Source organism: Urocitellus parryii, chromosome 13 (genome assembly GCF_045843805.1).
Source record: "Urocitellus parryii isolate mUroPar1 chromosome 13, mUroPar1.hap1, whole genome shotgun sequence".
Classification (NCBI taxonomy): Eukaryota; Metazoa; Chordata; class Mammalia; order Rodentia; family Sciuridae; genus Urocitellus; species Urocitellus parryii.
Window position 1 is genome coordinate 19,317,052 of NC_135543.1, and position 18,398 is coordinate 19,335,449.

General features: G+C 39.4%; 1 protein-coding gene across 16 annotated transcripts in view; it reads left to right on the forward strand.

Moving 5' to 3' along the window:
• Tcf4 (transcription factor 4) overlaps positions 1–18,398 on the forward strand; it is a 346,839-nt gene that overhangs the window by 153,778 nt on the left and 174,663 nt on the right. Inside the window, exon 1 of one of the 16 annotated variants that reach the window (XM_077792358.1) lies at positions 4,188–4,257. The exons of 14 other annotated variants lie outside the window; for them this stretch is intronic. The gene's annotated coding sequence lies outside the window, so the exon portion shown is untranslated. Of the gene's footprint in view, positions 1–4,187; positions 4,258–5,630; positions 5,700–18,398 lie in introns of those variants that run through there. One more of the 16 variants, XM_077792355.1, reaches the window with a different exon arrangement.

Below are 18,398 nucleotides of genomic sequence, written 5' to 3' on the forward strand. Positions count from 1 at the left end.
GGGGGGGGGTTTTTGACTTAAATTTTGTTCCCTCTTTACCTACATTCCCCAAATAGACCATGCTAATCATGCCAAGTGGAACAGATTTTCCTTCAAACCTCAGTTTTGGATGACTCTGCGGTCGCATCTCTTTCTTCTCCCTCCCCAGGGTCTTGTCCTTTCACAGGACTGCCGGGATATGACATTTCATAACAGTGTCACTCCTCATTTATTTATTATTTATACCCCATCTACTTCCAAAAGAGGTTTGAGGTAGCCTACCAATAGAGGACTCTGACCGATGTCATCCTGTTTTCTGGATATGCATTTTAGGGTGGTGGTGCTCCTGCTTCAGAGCACATGTGGTGTAAAACGGGTTGTGTCCACCTCAGATGTTCTGCATGGTCTTGATGTAGGAGAGGAAGCGAATCTCCAAGAATAAAGTCGAGATGAGCCTCAGGCATTTCCCATCTTCCCATCGAGTGGTAGTTTAAACAGCAGGGGCACTGAATAGAGCGATTCAGCAACCCAGCAAAGCTGAGCCGTAGCACCTGATCATTATCCTTCAGGTTTAAGATTTACCTGTTGTGCTCATTGTAACAAAAGAAATGAACTCTCTGTAATTATATGGGAAGGGGGAGGAGATCATGTTTTAGTTCCTTTGATCTTGAGCTAGAATAGGCTCTGCTTTTGGAAATTTAATTTGAAAGAATCCAATGTACACATCTGCTTTTTGTACTGCAATTTCTATTGAGCTTGAAAATAGAAATTTATTAATGCAAATGTGTAGAGTCTGTTCTGTTCCTTGAGGAAAAAAAAAAAGTACACATTCAAAACATGAGGTGATCCTTTCTGCCTGGCTATGGAAGATTTTAATATGTTTATTCTCTGTCCCCCCCCCACCCCACCCCAGTTCAGAGATGGGGTTTCTTGTTAACAAGGACTAAACATAAAAATTCAAAGACACATTGGGGAACAGAAAGATTCATGATTACTTCAATATTTAAAAAGTTTCCAAAGGAAAGATTCATTGGTAAAGAAGTGAGAAAGAATACCGAATACCAAAGAAAAAAAATAAAATGTAAAAAACTAGTGTGTCATCAGACCATTTTGAGAACACGTTTGAATTGATGGTTGGGCCCATGCTAAGAGACAAAGCTTTCATTTCAACGAATCCAATCTGCCTAGTGTTCTGTAAAATTGCCTTTGCCTGTAGATGGCACGGCATGCAGATTTTAGGTAGCACACTCTCACCAACTTAGCCTGTACTCTTTATTTTGCTACCATAATATGAAACTGCACATAAATGATACTTGACTTAATCCTTAGAGTGGCTGGATTGTATGGTCTATTTTGATTAACTTTGTCTTGTTCTCAGTGTAAATTTTCCAGTAAAGCCTAAAATGTCATGAGCATTTTTGGACATAAATCCGTTAAGCTATTTTGCAGTCACATAGTTGTTCTTTGCAGGGTCTGAGTGCTTTCTAAACTCCTTCCCATCTCCAAATGGGCAAAATAAATGATAAATTGTTGAGAGCATTTAATCACCCTTTGGATGGGCAGTCATCCCTTAAAGCTGGGGAAGATATCACTTTTCAATACTTTGAGTAAATAAAACTGAATCCTTATAATATTTGTGCTGTATCAGAAGATCCCCAAAACTTTTTTTTTATATATAAATGATCTAGGTTTGAGAAGGAATATATGATTGAAGAATTCATTGGATCAATAAAACCAATCTTGTTTTTTGATGTGGTGTGATGAGATTTTTTTTTTTTTTTCATACACAGTGGATGGGCTCTAGTGGTGTGGACGGTTCTTCCATTTTGATCGCTCCTTTTCTTTCTTCCTTCCTTCATTCTTTTCTATCTCTCCTTCTCTTTCTCTTTTTGTTTTGAAAGGCAAGCCGAAAACCACAGAAAGTTAGGCTATGAAATGGGATTTCTGAGTTGAAAGCCAGAGCGCAGCCTGTCCTGAACTGTTTGTGTTTAAGTTGGTGTTTTAGTTATGTTGCTAGTATAAACTTATGACCCTTGCAGATGTACAGTCGATCTGGGTTCAGTGATTCCTGGATGAGTTTGTTGTATAGGATGCCAGAGGCCATGGAAATGATTTAAAACACAAAATCTTGAGACAAAGTTGGCTCCTTAGAAGCTTGTGGGTAACTAGGATTTCATTTAACCCATGGGGGTGGGGGCGGGAGAGCTGGAAAGAATTACTGCTTCCAGTTAATTAATTTCTAAACCTATCAGTCTAATTGTGACTTTGTGGAGTGACACACGTCTTTCTTCCTCACAAGCAAGAAACTCACAAACAAAATTTCTATTCCTAATGGCAGACAGTTGGGGTGCCGCAACCAAGCAGTCACCCTTAAAAATTAATGAGCTTAATGATGGTTAGAGCTAGGCGATTCTGATGGTGGTTTGGGGGAGGGGCCGTGGGGATGGCAGGAGGAAGACTGGACTCCTAAGTGACAATGATGTGAGCCCCTGTCCTTATCTCTCCTCCCCCTCCCCCCTCCCCCCAGTCGCCACCCCTTCCATCCTCCTCTCTTTGCGGGAGCCACAGCAGATAGAAAGACAGGGCGATTATGAAGACGTCAGTTGGAGCGTAGGCAGGCGAGAGGGGCGCAGCGCCCCAGATGAGGTCCGGGGGGAGCTGAGGAGGGTCACTCATGGACGACCGTGTGTGTGTGTCTGACAGACTGTGAAATGGTGCGTTGTTGCACGGCTGCGCTGCACCTGGGCCCTTCATCTGTGATTGATTGGTTTGGTCATGTGTAATGGTCCCATCTGCTCTGTGTTGTTTTTCTTTTTTTACTTATAAACACCGTTCCCAGCGGCTGAGAGAGGATGAGCTATGTTTTGTCATCTTCACTTACACTTTAGCTCAAAAAAGTGGTCAAGTAGGTAAGCTCTGAAGTCTTCCCAGTCATGTGGTAGGGAAGTAAGGGTCCCCCTTTGCTCTGTGTGTGTGTGTGTGTGTGTGCGTGTGAGTGTGTGTGCGTGTGCGCCCGTGCACGCGTGTGTGCGTGGAGTGTACATGCTGCCTGTTAATATCTGAATAGTTCATGAACCACGGAAGACCAAAAATCACAGAAATGATTTGCACAAATCTGTGTATTGTGACTCTTACTGCAGCAAGGAGTTTTTTTTTTTTGTAACGGAGCCAATACTTAATTAAAACCGCTGACATCATGGTGTTATAATTAAGCATGGCATTAATTAAGCTGGAATAACGATTTTTTTTTATTAAGAACTGCTTCTATTGTATAAGACCGTTATCGGCTAAAAACAAAATAATTTTAAAGCAGAAATTAATTCCCTTTAACCTAACCCTTTTCAACTTCCCCAAAGTCCAACCTCGGGACTGTCGTCATCAGGGCTGTGTGTGTGTGTGTGTGTGTGTGTGTGGTGTGTGTGTATGTGTGTGTGTTTGGTGGTGTTGGGATGGGCGAGAGTGGAAGTGAAATTTGTTTTTTTTCACCCAAAAATGCTGATCGGCTCCTGGCATTCTGATGGCTAATTATGCATCGGAGAGCTTCGACAGCTGCATTCATCATCATAAAATGTAATAATTAATGACATTCCAACAAAGAAAAATATGCAAATGAGGACTCATTAGCATTTTCATATTCAGCTTTGATAATGCTTTTGCTGACAAGGTTGTAATTAATGAAAATTCATGTCGCAGTCAGGAGATTGGATCGGTTTCATTCCGCTCACAATTCCCAAATGCTTGCATTATGGAAAATCGGCGGCTCTGCCAACTTTTCAGGGAAGAAAAAAACACACACACACACTAAAAGCACCAGATGCAAATTAATGGTAGGGAGTCTTTAACTCTTTAAACCACCCCCCTAAATTTCCATCATAGGAAACATGTGATGAGTGTTTGCCTAAGAACTAGATTCTTCTTCTTTTTTTTTAATGATAGCAATAAAATTACTCTTATTTGTGACCCAAGTGTGACAATTTCTAGCAAACTTTTTTTCTTTTTTTTTTTTAATTTACAAAAAACTCCTCCACCTTTTCCCTTCTTTGCTTTTCCCTTTCAAGACTATTTAAATTTACATAGTAAAACATGTTAGGACGGCCAAGCCCCAGCGTGTTGTGTTCTGTCCTCTAGCTGGCAAATTCATGCCACAACAGTTTATTCATCCAGATGCTTTTTGGCGAATCTTCATCATAGTATTTGGGCTTAGATCTCCTGGTGCCTTCCTCTGCGTGCTGCCCATAAGGTCGAAAGAAAACCAAGTATTTGATTTCTCTATTCAGGGTAGGTTCGTTCTTATTTTTTTCCTTTTTTTTTCAGATGTAGTTTTTTTTTTAAGTCCTTTTTTTCCTTCTTTTTAATCTGTTCCTTTTGTGGTTTAACGTAAGAGTTTGAGAATGTGTGCATAATTCTCTCACTCAACACTTCTGGCTTAGTGTTGTGCTTCAAACATAATTTTTGGAGACACTGTACAATCAAAATGGATACCTAGAAGCCCCACAACAGAGACAGCGACACACAGTACAGAGAGCTCTAAATTTATAAACCTTTTGTGTGTTGCTTTCCAAACGTGGAAATTTAGATTGGCAAATAGCCATTTGGTGCCAACCTGGTACCATGCCTGTCATCGTAGCCTAAAGTTAAAGGGAAAAGTTTTCACCCTCAAGGTTAGAAAGAAAAACTGAAAGAGTTCTGATCTAAGTTCATATTTGCTCTTTAGGTTAAAAACTGATTATTGATAAAGAAAATCTTTTTTTTTTTTTTTTTTTGCTGACACAGATATTTCAGAAAGAAAGCAATCAAAAACAAAGTTTGAGGATTGAGGATTAAGAATGGAGTATGAAAACTTATTTCCTTATAAATTGTAACATTCATAAGTATTTTCACTCTCAGATGATATAAAAGAACTTCTGGAAGTTGCTAAGATGCAGTTTCCTGTTTATTTAAAGTTAACTTGTAATTCCCAAAGTTGCTAGCCCAGCATAAATAATGAATATAAATATGCCTTTTTAGAGGAAGATAGAAAATTTTTGATATGCTGGGCCTTCATTTTTAGACTACTCTGTAATATAGAAAGTATCATCAGTTATTTAATGAGGACTTTATAATGAATCTTTTTCTTCTCTTATACAATTAGGAATAACTAGGTTTTTTTATTCCTGTTAATCTCTCATAGTTCCAACAATCAGAATTTTATTTCCACCTCTTGCTTTTTTCCAACATTGGTACATGACAGTGCACATGTGTACCTGTGGGTTGTGTGTCCAGGCTTGGAGATTGTTGTGGCTCTGTGCTCTTTCCTTCAAAATCTGTTGGTTAAAATAGGAGGTAGAAGGTTTTATGTTTTTTTTCCCCCCCATTTAGTTTCTTTCTTTTGTGGGCAAACTGCCCATCCAGATGGTAGAATTTCACCTGTAAGCAATCTGAAACGATAGGTTAATTCTGACATTTTATAGAGCTTTTTTATTTTCTTTTCATACAGTCCAACTAAGTGCAGACTAACTGCTCAAGATAATGTTTCCTTTTTTTTTTCCTTTTAAAGAGCTTCCTGCTGTGATTGGTTCTTTTTCTCCCCAAATCTGTATCTGGGGCACAATTTCAAATCTGTGGCTTTAGGCACTTTGCTCTTGTTGTCAAAACCACATCTGATGAAATCCTTGACCACTTCTAATGTGTGTAAATGGGGACATGCCGGCAGAGGTGAGCCAGCCAGTGGGGATCAGCAGGTTAGTGGCCAAGAGAAGTGGCTCCTTTTAATTTCCTGAGCAGAATGTCCTCCTGGCTTTGATAAATTCAGTTAGATTTCTCCTCCCACTAAATTCTCTAACGCATCCTAGCTCATACCTTTGCAAGCAATGCATTCATGGTGTCAGCCAGCAGAGCTCTGGGATTGTCATTTTCAGTGTGGCTGGCCTCTGAGGGCTTAGGGGCCTGGCGATACCCAGAGAAACCCTGGGGGATATTTGCTGACCTCCAGGAATCCCATCATGTCCAAGAGCAGGTTTTGAGAGTGGTTTTGGAGTAGAGAGTAGAAAGGAGAGTGAATAATGGAGACCTGATTTACTCCTAAGAATCTTAACCATGCTGCATTGCCAGTTAGTTTTGAATGTGCCGCCCTCCTGTTCTCAACTTCTAGAAACCTGGGTTTGCATGAACTGTTCCTTGCGCTCTGAAGATGGCCTTAGAGGCATCCTCACCCTTGGTGTGTGTTTCTTTGGGGAAAACAGTTTTGAAAGTGTTGTCCTGGTTTAATACCTGTTAACACTCAGAACACTTGGGACCCCAGACCAGGCATAATCTGTTTCCTTTTCTGTTTCCTGGTTTGCACACGTTAATTCCTGTGGACGTTTTCCTTTTAAAGGGACAAGAATCTCACTGTCCAGGAGCAAGCCACATTTATTGGAGCTATTGGACTCCAAAAGAGGAAACAATGTGGGTGATCAGTTTTATCCTCCTCGAAAGCTGTAGCCCCAGTCAGTGTGAATGACAGCCCCGTGACTGTGAATGTAAAGGCAGTTGTTTTACTGGGTTGTCCAGAGGTTTTTGTTTCAGGTATTGCAGCAAAATCAACATTTGTTTGTGGTCAGTGAAGCCAGCTCTGCTGCCAGTGTTCCCATCCAGTGGCTTCTTGTATTTCCCTTGCAAACTTTCCCATTGGTTGGGGTCTGTTCAGAGATTTCAGTGGCTGGCTGGTGGAAATGTTTGGGAGAGCATTTGCGTATCAAAGCAGCCTAAATATTTGCAAAAAAAAAAAAAAATGTTTGTTTGAGGAAAAAAAAGAATCCACTTAGGATTAGGAAGTAACTGCTTAAACATTTTAAAAGCATTTATGATTTCCTGAAGTCTGTTATTCATGAGCCACTGCCTAACCTGAATTTCAGAATCCAGACTGTAAAATGGTGCCTAAGATAATGAAAGTTTTGCTTTATGATTAAGGTCTATACCTGTATCTAGTGTAAAATGGGAAAATACTAAAATGACACATATATTAAAAAATTATTTGGTAATCATTTAATGAACCTATAAAACAAAAGCCACAGAGATAGGGCCTCATGAAACGTGGCAGGCGAATAGCTCTAACCTCATTCTTTTTGCTGTTTTGTTGGAGTTTTCTTCCTAAAACGCATTGGTGTAGTATGACCTGATGCTTTCTGATAGTGTCCAGAAGCTTTCTTTTAATGATAATGATTTGAAATATCAGATCTTTCTCCATTTTTTTTTTCTTGGTAAAGAGTTTAATTTCTGGTGGGCATTTTGTGTTTGAATTCTTAAAAAAAAAAAAAGTTTTAACTGCATTTCATTGATGGTTTGGAAACAGTCTGTAGAAAACTCAGGGCAGGCCAGTCTTTCCAATTTGTTAACAATGTAGGAGTTGAGCGTTGACAATCAGTGTACTGAAAAGCCCCTCGGATCAGGTGTTATTTTACCATCTGGACATTTTAATTAGTAATAAAAATGTGGGTCTGGATACACAGAAATAGGATCTACAGCACACAGCGGCCCAGTGCACTTCATTGGTGCTGAGGTGTTCATGGCTACATTTTATAGATGTGCATGGGTGTGCTACGTGTAATTGTGTGCTGGGTGTGTGTTCACTCCTCCTAGCATATGCAAGTGTAGGATTCTGGCTTAATTTTCCAATTGGGCACTTAACACAATACCAAAAAATTTGGCTACTTTTCTTAAATGAGAAGTAAAAAATAAGATACATGTGCTTGCGTTTCTGAGAAGTACCTGTGTTTCATACTTGCTTGAGTAATTACATGGTGTGGCCTAGAAAAATGTAATGCCAACAGGAGAAGTAGGCTTAGGCTAACGCTCTTGTCCCTCTTTCACTACTGTGTGCATTAAGGCAAATAAATGAACCACCCTGAGTCTTCTTTTTTGCTCACATGTGAAGTGAAAGAATTGATAATAATAATTATGATACCTGCCTACCAGGTATATGATGAATCCCATAAGAGCATATACGTATGTCTGTGTGTGACATGCATGTGTATATCTGTAGACATACATGTGTCTGTATGTATGACATATATAATTATAATAATCAACTGTTAATATAAATGCCAGTTGCCAATTGTTAATTCATATACGATCTTCCATAATTCAATAAATCGTTTTATATTAACAAACAAGTGGGATGCAAATTTAAGTCTACATTACATCTTCAACCAATGCCACCTTTAAGACCACCAGAAAAAATGGGTTTGTGATTTTCAACAGGAAGGAAAATGACCCGTGTTTATAAAGTATGTATGCTCTTTGAAACAATGTTATTCTTAATTAAGGCAGAAGCTGGTGCATTTGAGGGAAATGGTGACCCTCTGGAGAAATGGAGAGTGAAAATAGTTTAGGGAAATGAGTCTTGGTGGCTCGTCTACTGGAAAGATGTATGCATGTTTCTTTTAATCGTTGTGATTTCATGTTTGCAAGCCAGTGCGAATACCTAAAGGGTAATCTTTGCTTAGAACCCACCTCTTATTGCACATCCGGCAACACACACACACACACACACACACACACACACACACCATATAATCTGTTTAAGAATTGTGTCATCTCCAGGAAGTGAGGGAGTTGATAAAATTACCATTGGGCCAGATGAGTGTGAGCACTTCCATAGAAAGCTTTTCCAGCTTTTATTGGGGGTCCAGCTCTCCCCTGAGTTTTCTCTGGGACAAATAAGAACAATTATGTGGCTTTTATTTTTTATTTTTATTTTTTAAATTTAAAATAATGATAACATAGTGTATCATGATATAGTAACTATTTTGATCTTTTTATTTCGTCTTCCTCTGCCTTAATGTAACAAATACATACCTTGATGACAGTACTAATATTAATTTATCTTACATTGTCCCCAACAACAGACATTTATTGTCACAGGCAACTCAGTTTTCACAGAGTGAATTAGACTGCCTGTAAGATTGTCTCTGAGATGTGGTGTTAGCAGTGGGCATGGCTTTTGATGGCATGGTAGGAGGAGATAAATTCAGCTGTGGCAGCCTTCAGTTTATTCATTTGCTGGATACTAAGTAAATCACAGAAAAACCGGGAATATGCAGTTATGGCTGCACAGCTTTTAAGATTATTTTAGACTTCAGAATGGAAACTGGTTGCATTTAGTGCTCTATCAGTTTCATTTAAATGTTCCAATCTGATGACCAGTTTCATTTAAATACTCTAGTCTGGTGAACGGCTAAAGCCTACATATTGTTTGTCTTGAGATTTTAAAAACTGAGGCTACAGGTTCTCTGCTTTAAAACTCCACTGGATAAAAAGTGGCCATGACTCCCTTGGCGCTGAGATTTCAGTACCCAAATCATGAGATGCGAAATCGTGGAACATCTCTAAAAATTTTCTCATCCAAGGGATTCCATTGAAAATTTGGGGGAACCACATTTAAAATTTGGTTAAAAAAAAAAAGAAGTAATTCAAAGTAAAGTCTGTAGCCAAACTCCTTAATTGTGATGCATTTGCTGATTCCCCCTCTTCCATCGTCGGGCCTGCTCTGTTGCCATATGGCCTACCATGGAACATTTAACTTGTCAGATATAATGGATTGTCCTGGAAGCAGATTTTTGCTTTGAGCACTCGGCTCCTTTCTTGCATTTCACTCTCAGCTCCAGGCTGCAGGATGAAGGATTGTGGTGGAAATGCAAAGGAGAGACACACAGTTGATTCCCCTAAAGAGAGTGACCTACATGCCACAAAATTTTACCCACGTAAAGAGGCATTATCCCCGTCAATGGCCTTAGCAGGCTGCATGTCAGAATCATTTAAATTTGCCTGGACTTAACAGATTGTGCAAACAGTTCAGAATTGAGTGCTTAGGAATAATAAGACGTCGTCTTTTTAACTTAGGCAGAAATGGTGTAGCCACATCCTCCAAAGGATGCGTATTATTTATCATGACCTACATGTACCCAAACCACCTGGTTCGTAGATGCTGTAAATTAAGTTCATCTCTCAAGTCTGTAGAGAATGCTTTCTAAAAAAATCACCTGATGGAGATGTTTCATGGCTTCATTGTTTTTGTTTGGTGAGTGGAGGTGAGGTCGAATGGTCATTTGGGTGGATAGACAGTGGCAGTTAATTATCCAGCCACGCTCTCCATTTGGAACTAAATTGCAGACCCTCTGTTTATTCTAACCTACTTGAATTTACAGACTAAACATCCTGTGGATTATTTAATTTTTTAACTATAAAAAAACAATGTAGTATTTGATGTTTGTTTTAATTTGTTGCTTTCATGAGTTTATTTTTTTTCTTTTCTATTTGTGCTATTTATTTTTTTTTTTTCTGAAATCACAAGCTTGGAAAGCACTAGGAGGAATTTTGTAATCATAGGAAAACTTCTTTAAATAAATACATAGTGCCCTATTTATATGTATGTGTATTACATAACTATGAGGTACCTTTCTGGCATAACTAGTAAGACCCCAAAGCAAATATTGTACTATAGAGATCCAGAATACAGAAGTAACCAAGCAAGGGCAAATCAATGCAAAAATAAATAACTTATTTGTTTCAATTGAAATATATAACAGTACATTTTAGGACTCAAAAATGAATTAATAGATTTATATATGGCATATGGATACATACACTAAAAATAAATATTTCAAAGTATAATTTAATACTCTCTCTAAAATGTTGAATATTAGAAATTCAGTAATTTACTTCTACAAATTTCATATGTTATGGAAAATTCCTAATATAGGTCATATAGGTCTATAAAAACTATAGTGGCCTTGAAAACTAGCATAAGCTCACTTCTGAACAAAGAATGATTTCTTTTTAGTCAACAAGTTTACATGAAGCAGCTAAGAAAAAATAAAGTTGGTATTTAATAATAAAGTGTACTTGTGTGTATTTCTTGCTGGCCCTAAATTGAGCACACTAGTTTTATTACTGCCACTGATAGAATGTGTCACCCCCTCCTTTCAAATTTGGTTAGACTTGAGTACTAAATGAGGTTAGGGAGGGCCTATCACAGCTAGCTCTGTTGGGGCATGTGCGCCCTCTGCTGGCCATTTAGATGGGAATTGCAGGTTATGTGAGACCTTTCATTCCTCTTACTTTTTTCAAGGTTGGGGTGTTTTTGTTTTTTGTTTTGTGTGTTTTCATTTTTGCAAAACTAATCAGATATTTGTAGTGATTACAAAGTCATAGCTTAATACTGTCATGTAAGTTAAGTTTTTTCTTATTTGGAAGGATTTTGGTTTTGGTGTATTTTTGCTAAAATAGGATAAGCCCGATTGTTCAAATAACAAGTAAAGTAGATGCCACTATTGTGCTTTTGTGTTGGTTTCACACTCTCCTCAGCCGTCTGTCTTTTCCTAGGCCCTCTTTGCCTGGTTATACTTAGGAAGAACTTTTGCTTGTCTAAGTTGGGGAATGGAACCTAATGGAAATTCTTAAATGTGATTCTGTTTATGTCAGAGACATGATAGGTAGTCTCTAGTAGACAGGGCCCTGCTAGTGTTGATATTTTCACTTGGTTCACCAAGGAAAATGAATGTAGCTTTACATCTTACTGCTTTATAAAGGCATTTTTCATTCCTTGCAAATCAGCTCTGCTCACCTGCAGACAGTGAGAATGGTAGTGTGAGTGGAACCCTTTTGTTCTCTTTTGCTTTTCCTGTGGTTGTTGATGATAGAGTGTGAGATGTTAAAAGAACAGATCATAGACGATCTCTTTTTCCCAGGTCATAACCCCAAACCATTCAAGTGCATTTAGGAAGGAGAGAGCTGGTCTCTGCCATTGCTGGTCAACATGTCATTGCCATGTTGGGTCCTGCTAGTGAAAAGCAGAGCTCTGTATAAGCAGTATGTCCTCAGAGCAGCAGCAGTATTCTCTACGATGATTGTTTGCATAAGTGATTTCTACATATCTCTGAAATGACTTGATTGAATCAATTTTGTATTTGTTGTTCAGATAATGTGGTTTAGATCTTTACAATTCTTTTGTCTTACATGGCAATTTTCTCCTATTTGTAAGCAAAAGCCATGAAAACCCCTAAACCAAGCTACTCAAAACATGGAATAATCCAAGGGTGTAGAGCTAGGAAAGGGGTCAAATGCCATGTAAGTTTGTCCCACTTGTACCTCTTTCTAATTTTAGGTTCAAGTTACTTTTAATATTTTTTATATAAATTATGTGTCACTTTTTGCTTATTTGGATTTGTTTAATATTTTCAAATAACTATGAATTGGATTCTAACACATACGAAGTCCGCTTTACAATCTGTTGTGAAATGATCTTGCGTTGAATCTCAAGTAGGTGTGTCCCCCTCCCCCGCCCCGTCTTCAGTGAGTCTCTCCTCTCTTTCCCTGTGCTTCTCCTTGTTCCCCAACACCTCCGACTGATATGTGGCGTTGTATTTACTCCTTAGTTTTTCAGCCTTAGGAGTAATGTGCATCATTGATTCTTTAGCATCCAACACATGGGACACAGAAGGCATCCAACAAATATTTATTTCCTGGTGTCGTGTTTTTTAGGCTTCTTTCACAGCTATTCAGATGATAATTTTTGCAAGTTTCAGAATTGAAGATTGCTGTCTGTAGCCATATATTCCATGTGATGCTTTTTTGGGGGCAGACTTTGGCCAGGATGAGGTCATTCTTATGGTGACTCCTCTCCTTCTCCTTCTTCTCCCTGATCCCCATTCCCTCCACCTCTGTCTTCCTGTGCTCCCTTCCTTCCCCTGTTGACCTGGTCCGTGGTCAGTCAGTCATTCTCATAGATGCAGTGAATGGGACATCACTTAAACTTCATACCGTGGGCCCGTGTTCTTGTTGATTTTGATGAACAGACTTCACCCCCCAACTATCATTCTTCTCTCTACTTAAAGGTTAGGAATCTTCCTACTCTTTGTGGACTCTGAAGATGCCAGAAGTAGATTTTGAATTCTGGGCTATTTTCCTTGAACTTCTCAGTAGAGTATGTTTTGGGAATATAGGCCAATTGTACTTCAGTAGAAAGTCTAGAGGAATGATCATTTATTATGTTACTGACTTTTAAGTGACGCTCAGGACAATCTTCTGTCTGGGTTAAAATATTACTTATGTACATCCGTGTATATATGTATGTATATGTATATTTAAATTTATTTTAGAATTTTCATGACTTCCCAGTCCCCCGCCCCTGTTTTTGTGCAGTCTTGAGTATCATATTAAGTGTGTGTGTTTCTTTTAAGAAATGATAATTGTTGCCAGGTGTGGTGGTGCACACCTGTAATCCCAGTGGCTCTGGAGACTGAGACAGGAGGATCGTGAGTTCAAAGCCAGCCTCAGCAATGGCAAGCTACTAAACAACTCAGTGAGACCCTGTCTCTAAGTAAAATACAAATTAGGGCTGGGGATGTGGCTCAGTGGTTGAGTGCCCCTGAGTGCAATCCCCAGTTAAAAAAAAATAAGAATAAGAATAAGAATATTCTTGTTAGTTGTGGACTCAGTTTGAAAACTGAGGCTGGTGAAAACGGAAATTTGCCTGCATGGCTGGTGCTACAATTTGTAACTCTGCAGTATAGATCATTAAGTGTTTCTGTGGATTGTCTAAAACACAATACGATAATACAATACTCTGTTTTCTGTTCTCCTTTGGTTCATTCAGAGTTTTAGCATTTTTATTTTTTACATTTACTGTGACTAAGATTTTCCCTTTAGTGGGCAACAGCTTATGACTGAAAGTGATTTGCGTGGTGAAATGTGGCTTCTTAAAATTCACCTAGAGATTCTAAAAATTTAACTTAGTAACAAAGTCTTCCTCTTGTGAGGTTTTACTCCTACACTTGGCCAGAAATGTCACAGGTCTCCTCCAAGGTGACGGAAAGAACCAGTCTCCTCACTTGGTATGGGCTGATCATGCTCCCAGCTGGGCAGGGTCAGGGAGGCTGCCCGGGTGCTTGGGCCCTTGAAGTTCCAACCACAGCCGCTTTCATGGCGGCCTCCTGGAGCTGATCCTGATCATAAAGATGACTCTACTCTTGGGTAGAATGGAGAAGGGGACACATGGAGAGTGTCAAGGATCTGCAACCATTCTCACAACCCTAGGCCTCCTGTGGTTGGGACACTAGTGTTTACTGGGGCAATCTACTTGGTGATGTGAAATTAATTTTTTTTTTTCAAACAGCTAGCCTTGCTCGTGGAGAAGAGCCAACTTGAAGTCTCAACCACACAGAACTTTCTTTCTCAGCCTGTGGTGAAGTGCATTTGTCTGTGAGGGCCTCGAGGGTCAGCACTCCTAGCTTGTTTTGAGGAAGATCTACCTAAAAACACTGGACCTGTTGGAAATCTATGCTTTCTTACCTGGCAGGTTGTGAGATTGAGTGGGGTTCTATCTATCTCATGTCACCTTACAGATTCAAGTGCCTATCACTTGAATTGATGACTCTGATCCTTGCTTGTTAACAATATTGTTAACAATAACTGGTGGAATTTTAAAGAAAAGTCTTGGTGATGATTTTTGTGATGAGCAAGGTCTCAGCCACAGGGCTGAGTCTGTGAGCATGGCTTTTGTCCCTGGCCAACCTGCGTCTTGTCTTCCTTTTGGTCTAAGAATGTAGCAAAAATATTTTTGTTTGTTTTTGCTACCTCTATTGCAAGATAATTCTTTTTGTATTTTACATAAAAAGACTTTTTTTTTTTTAAATAGAAAAGTAACCTTTCAAATGCCTATGCATTTTCTTCCAAGGCCACGCACATCCTTAATTGCCTTGCCTATCCCCAGTCATCACAAACTCAAATTGCAGTAAAAACATAGCAGTATGGAGACATTATTCACAGAAAGCCAGTGGTACGTTACTCATTAGAAGTAAGTCAAGTGATCTGGGGTTGCCCTTAGTCCTTCGGGTCTCCAGGGGACCCTTGTACAAATTGCTGATTCAGAAAATCATTACTTTGGTGGCTCAAGTGGTACTTTAGTGGCCTTAAGGAGTTATTTGACACACCTCCCCAAACAGCTAAGTTATCCCCATGATTATGTTGATTAATTGCACACTCTGTGGAATTAGTGTTATTTTCAATGAAAGATTTTCCTGCCTTCGGAAAATAAGGCATAAAGGTCCTGTGCTTTAATTTGATAACGTGTGTGCTCCTAAGTAAGACGGTGAACGAGAGGATTGTGTTGGCAGTTGTTGGCAAGGGCGCATGGAATAATCGAAGGTGATATTTTTATTCTGCATTGAGAAGGTATTTTTCGATGTACCAGAGAATGTTCAGTTAGGATATTTACCAGTTCAGACATTTCCATCTATCAAGGACTTGAGGGTGCTTCACCTTTGTGAAGGGATGTGGACAGGGAGTTGTAGCAGGGAAAGGTCCAGTGGAATAATGTGTTTTATCACAGTAGGTAGGGATGGCACATCTGGATACTCCAAAAAGAGGTGGTGTGTTAGAAGAGGACTCTAGTCCTGGGATTTAAAGTGTTTTTTTAGCTTTGTCTCTTGATATCTGTATAACCTTTCATCTGTATCAGCTGGCCACCTTTTCTTAATTTTATTAACTTCACCTTTAAAAACCGAGGACTGAAATGTCCATTTAATGAGTCTAGAGTGTGTTGACTTAAATGATTATTGAAATTACTTTCCATACTGGATAGTGCTTTGCCAATGTAAGTGCTTTAAGGGTAATTGAATATAAATTCTGAATCTTGGGTTTTCCCCACAAATGAAGAGTTTTGGTAGTTCCTCGAGACACTCAGCCTAGATGAGATTTCACCACACATAGTTTTGAAGGCAGCTTGGTGCCTAGATGAGAAGAGATGGATTGGCTAAACTCATCATCTCCGACAGGCTCAGACCTACAGACCACTGCTGAGTGATCTGTTTTTATGACTAAGGTAGCATCGGTAAAAGAGGGGATGAGTGCTAGCCCTTTGCCGCAGCCCAGCTGATTCCCTGTCCCATCATCCTTTGCTGCATGGACACTATGGACCTAGTACCCTTTCCTCACCTGTGCCCCTCCCTCCTTCCCTGTTGTCAATTTAGGAAGAAGGGGAGGGAGTTCCCTGGGTTATAGGATGACTAGTTTATTTCCTAGAACTGAGTTGCAGTTTTTTTTTTTTAGCATGAACTCTATTTTGAATTTGAATTTTTAAATGCCTGTGGTAAGATTCTACAGGAGAAAACCAACTCTTTTCTCTGAAGTTTTAGAATTTGAAGGAATAATGACAACTACTGCTTCCTTCCAACAGAGATTCTTGATTCTGCACTGGGATCAGGGATGATTAAGATTGACTAGCTAGTCAGACCAACCAAGATACCTGAATGTCCACAGAGACCCACGGGAAATATAAACCAATAGAAGTGTCTCCACAGGAACAATCAAAATGTTTATAGACTAATTTATGTAAGATAAAATATGATTTTTGAACTTCTAGTTATTTGGTAGGAAATTATTAGCATATATTAACACAAAATACTCTTAAGATCTTTTTCTTTTTTTTTTTTTCTTTTTTGGGTAGTAGTAGTTCCTAAAATTTCTCAGATTTGTATTGATAGACATAAAAGATGGAGGCAGGTATGTGTTTTAAAAGAAGGTTAGGAAACATTGAATTAGATTAAATTAAATGTCTTCCTGCAGGACTTCTCAGAGCCTTTAACCAGCTAGCTATATCATGATACCAGGAGGGTATTTCCCAGGTCTTTCTATCTGGTCTCCTGTTTGATTTCTGGAGCCTGCTGTAGAATTGCTTTTCCATAGAAGACACTTTTGAGCCGTGCTGAGTTGTCCTGCGTTATAATTATGTTTTTATTTCCACTCTTCTTTGTGCATTTGAGCAGGAAGTCATAGACTTCACATAAGAGATGTGTAGGAATGCTGTTTTCTGCCATGTTTTTGTTAATTACTTGCTTTGAGTTAGCGTGGAGATGGTGGCAGTTAATTGTGATACGTCACAGGTTCCGTGTACATCATTTGTACAGCTATGAAGTACCTGGAGACCTTTTAAGAATAAAACACCATGTAAATGTAAATTATTACCGCCGATAAGACACTTTCATTAATTTCATATCAAATTCATGAGTGTTTTGAGCTCTGGGATTTGAGAGTCTTCAGTATTGGCCTCTGGTTTATAGAATTTTTTTTTTTTTTTTAATATTCAGAGTTTAAACACCAGCAAGCAAATCATATGCTAAGAGCATGGCCTTGGGAATAAACCACCAGGGATTGAACATTGGCTCTCAGGCCTGTGTGGCCTTGGGTGTTTTTCTGACTCTCAGTTTCCTCATCTGTAAGGTGGTATTGGTATTACCTGCCGCTGAGGGCGGCTGTGCAGCTCTTGTAGATCAGTCTGCGTGGTGGCTCATGCATGATAAGGACAGGGCTCATCTTGCTTAGGTAAAGGAGATGAAGGGACCGTAAATAATAAAACAGGTATGTTTTCAGGACCCCCAAGACTTCAGGTCTTTGTTGAGCGTAGGAGACCTTTCAATGTATCTTTTTAAAAAAGAAATTACAAGTGAAATTTGGGTTGGGGCTGGAGACAGGGAGCAACATTTATTCTGAGGCAGACGTGTTAGTGATGAGTTCCCTAGTCTGACGCTAGGGAACAAAGGGCCCATTCTTCAGCTCCCAGAACAAGTATTCACAGTGGATGGGCCTTGTCTGCTGGTGTCCCGCAACAGCAGATAATTTTTCATCGGGGCTTCTTGGAGGATGACAAGGCCCACCACCCAGGTGCGCCTGTTTCAGAGGGGGTGACACACCTGCCATTTATATGTAATCCTGACACTGGCCTTTTACAAATAGGACCTGTTCACTATCCTACTGGGCAACCACCAGAGGGATCCTCGATGTCCAGGCTTATCTCCAGAAATCATTTATTGATAACTTGCTCTTGACCCCGTCTCTGGCTCTTTCATGTCACTTCGAGCTACCCCGTGTGTCCAGAGACAGTCACCTACTCAAGGTGATTTTTTTTTGGCGGCATCCCTGTGAATAGAATTGGAGTTTTGAGACCATTCTTTCCTGCATGCAGTATTTCCATTGTCACCTGTTCCCTTGTAGTAGGATACCTTGGCTATCTTGGAAGTAAAATTGGAAGTCAAATGGCAGATAATATAGGAATACAAAAGTATCGAATTTGGATTCTGTAGATATTTGTTAGCCATACCTCCCCCATATTAAAAAAAAAAAAAAAACAAAAACAAGTTTTCCTTCTGCTTCTTGGGACAGCCCGATAAAAGGTTATCGACTAGATCAGCAAAAAAAACATGGGCCTTAAGAATTGTAAGTTGCTTGTGTATTTTCTGCTTAAATTAGTTTTTCATGGGCAACAGAAGCAGCAAGTGAATCCTTCGTCGATTATCATCTGGTGCCATTTTTTGATAACCAGATTTAAATATGGATTTTTAGCAGGAGGATAGGTCCGTCTGGACAGAACCCATGGTGGCTTTCTGGATGGCTCGCTCCCTGTA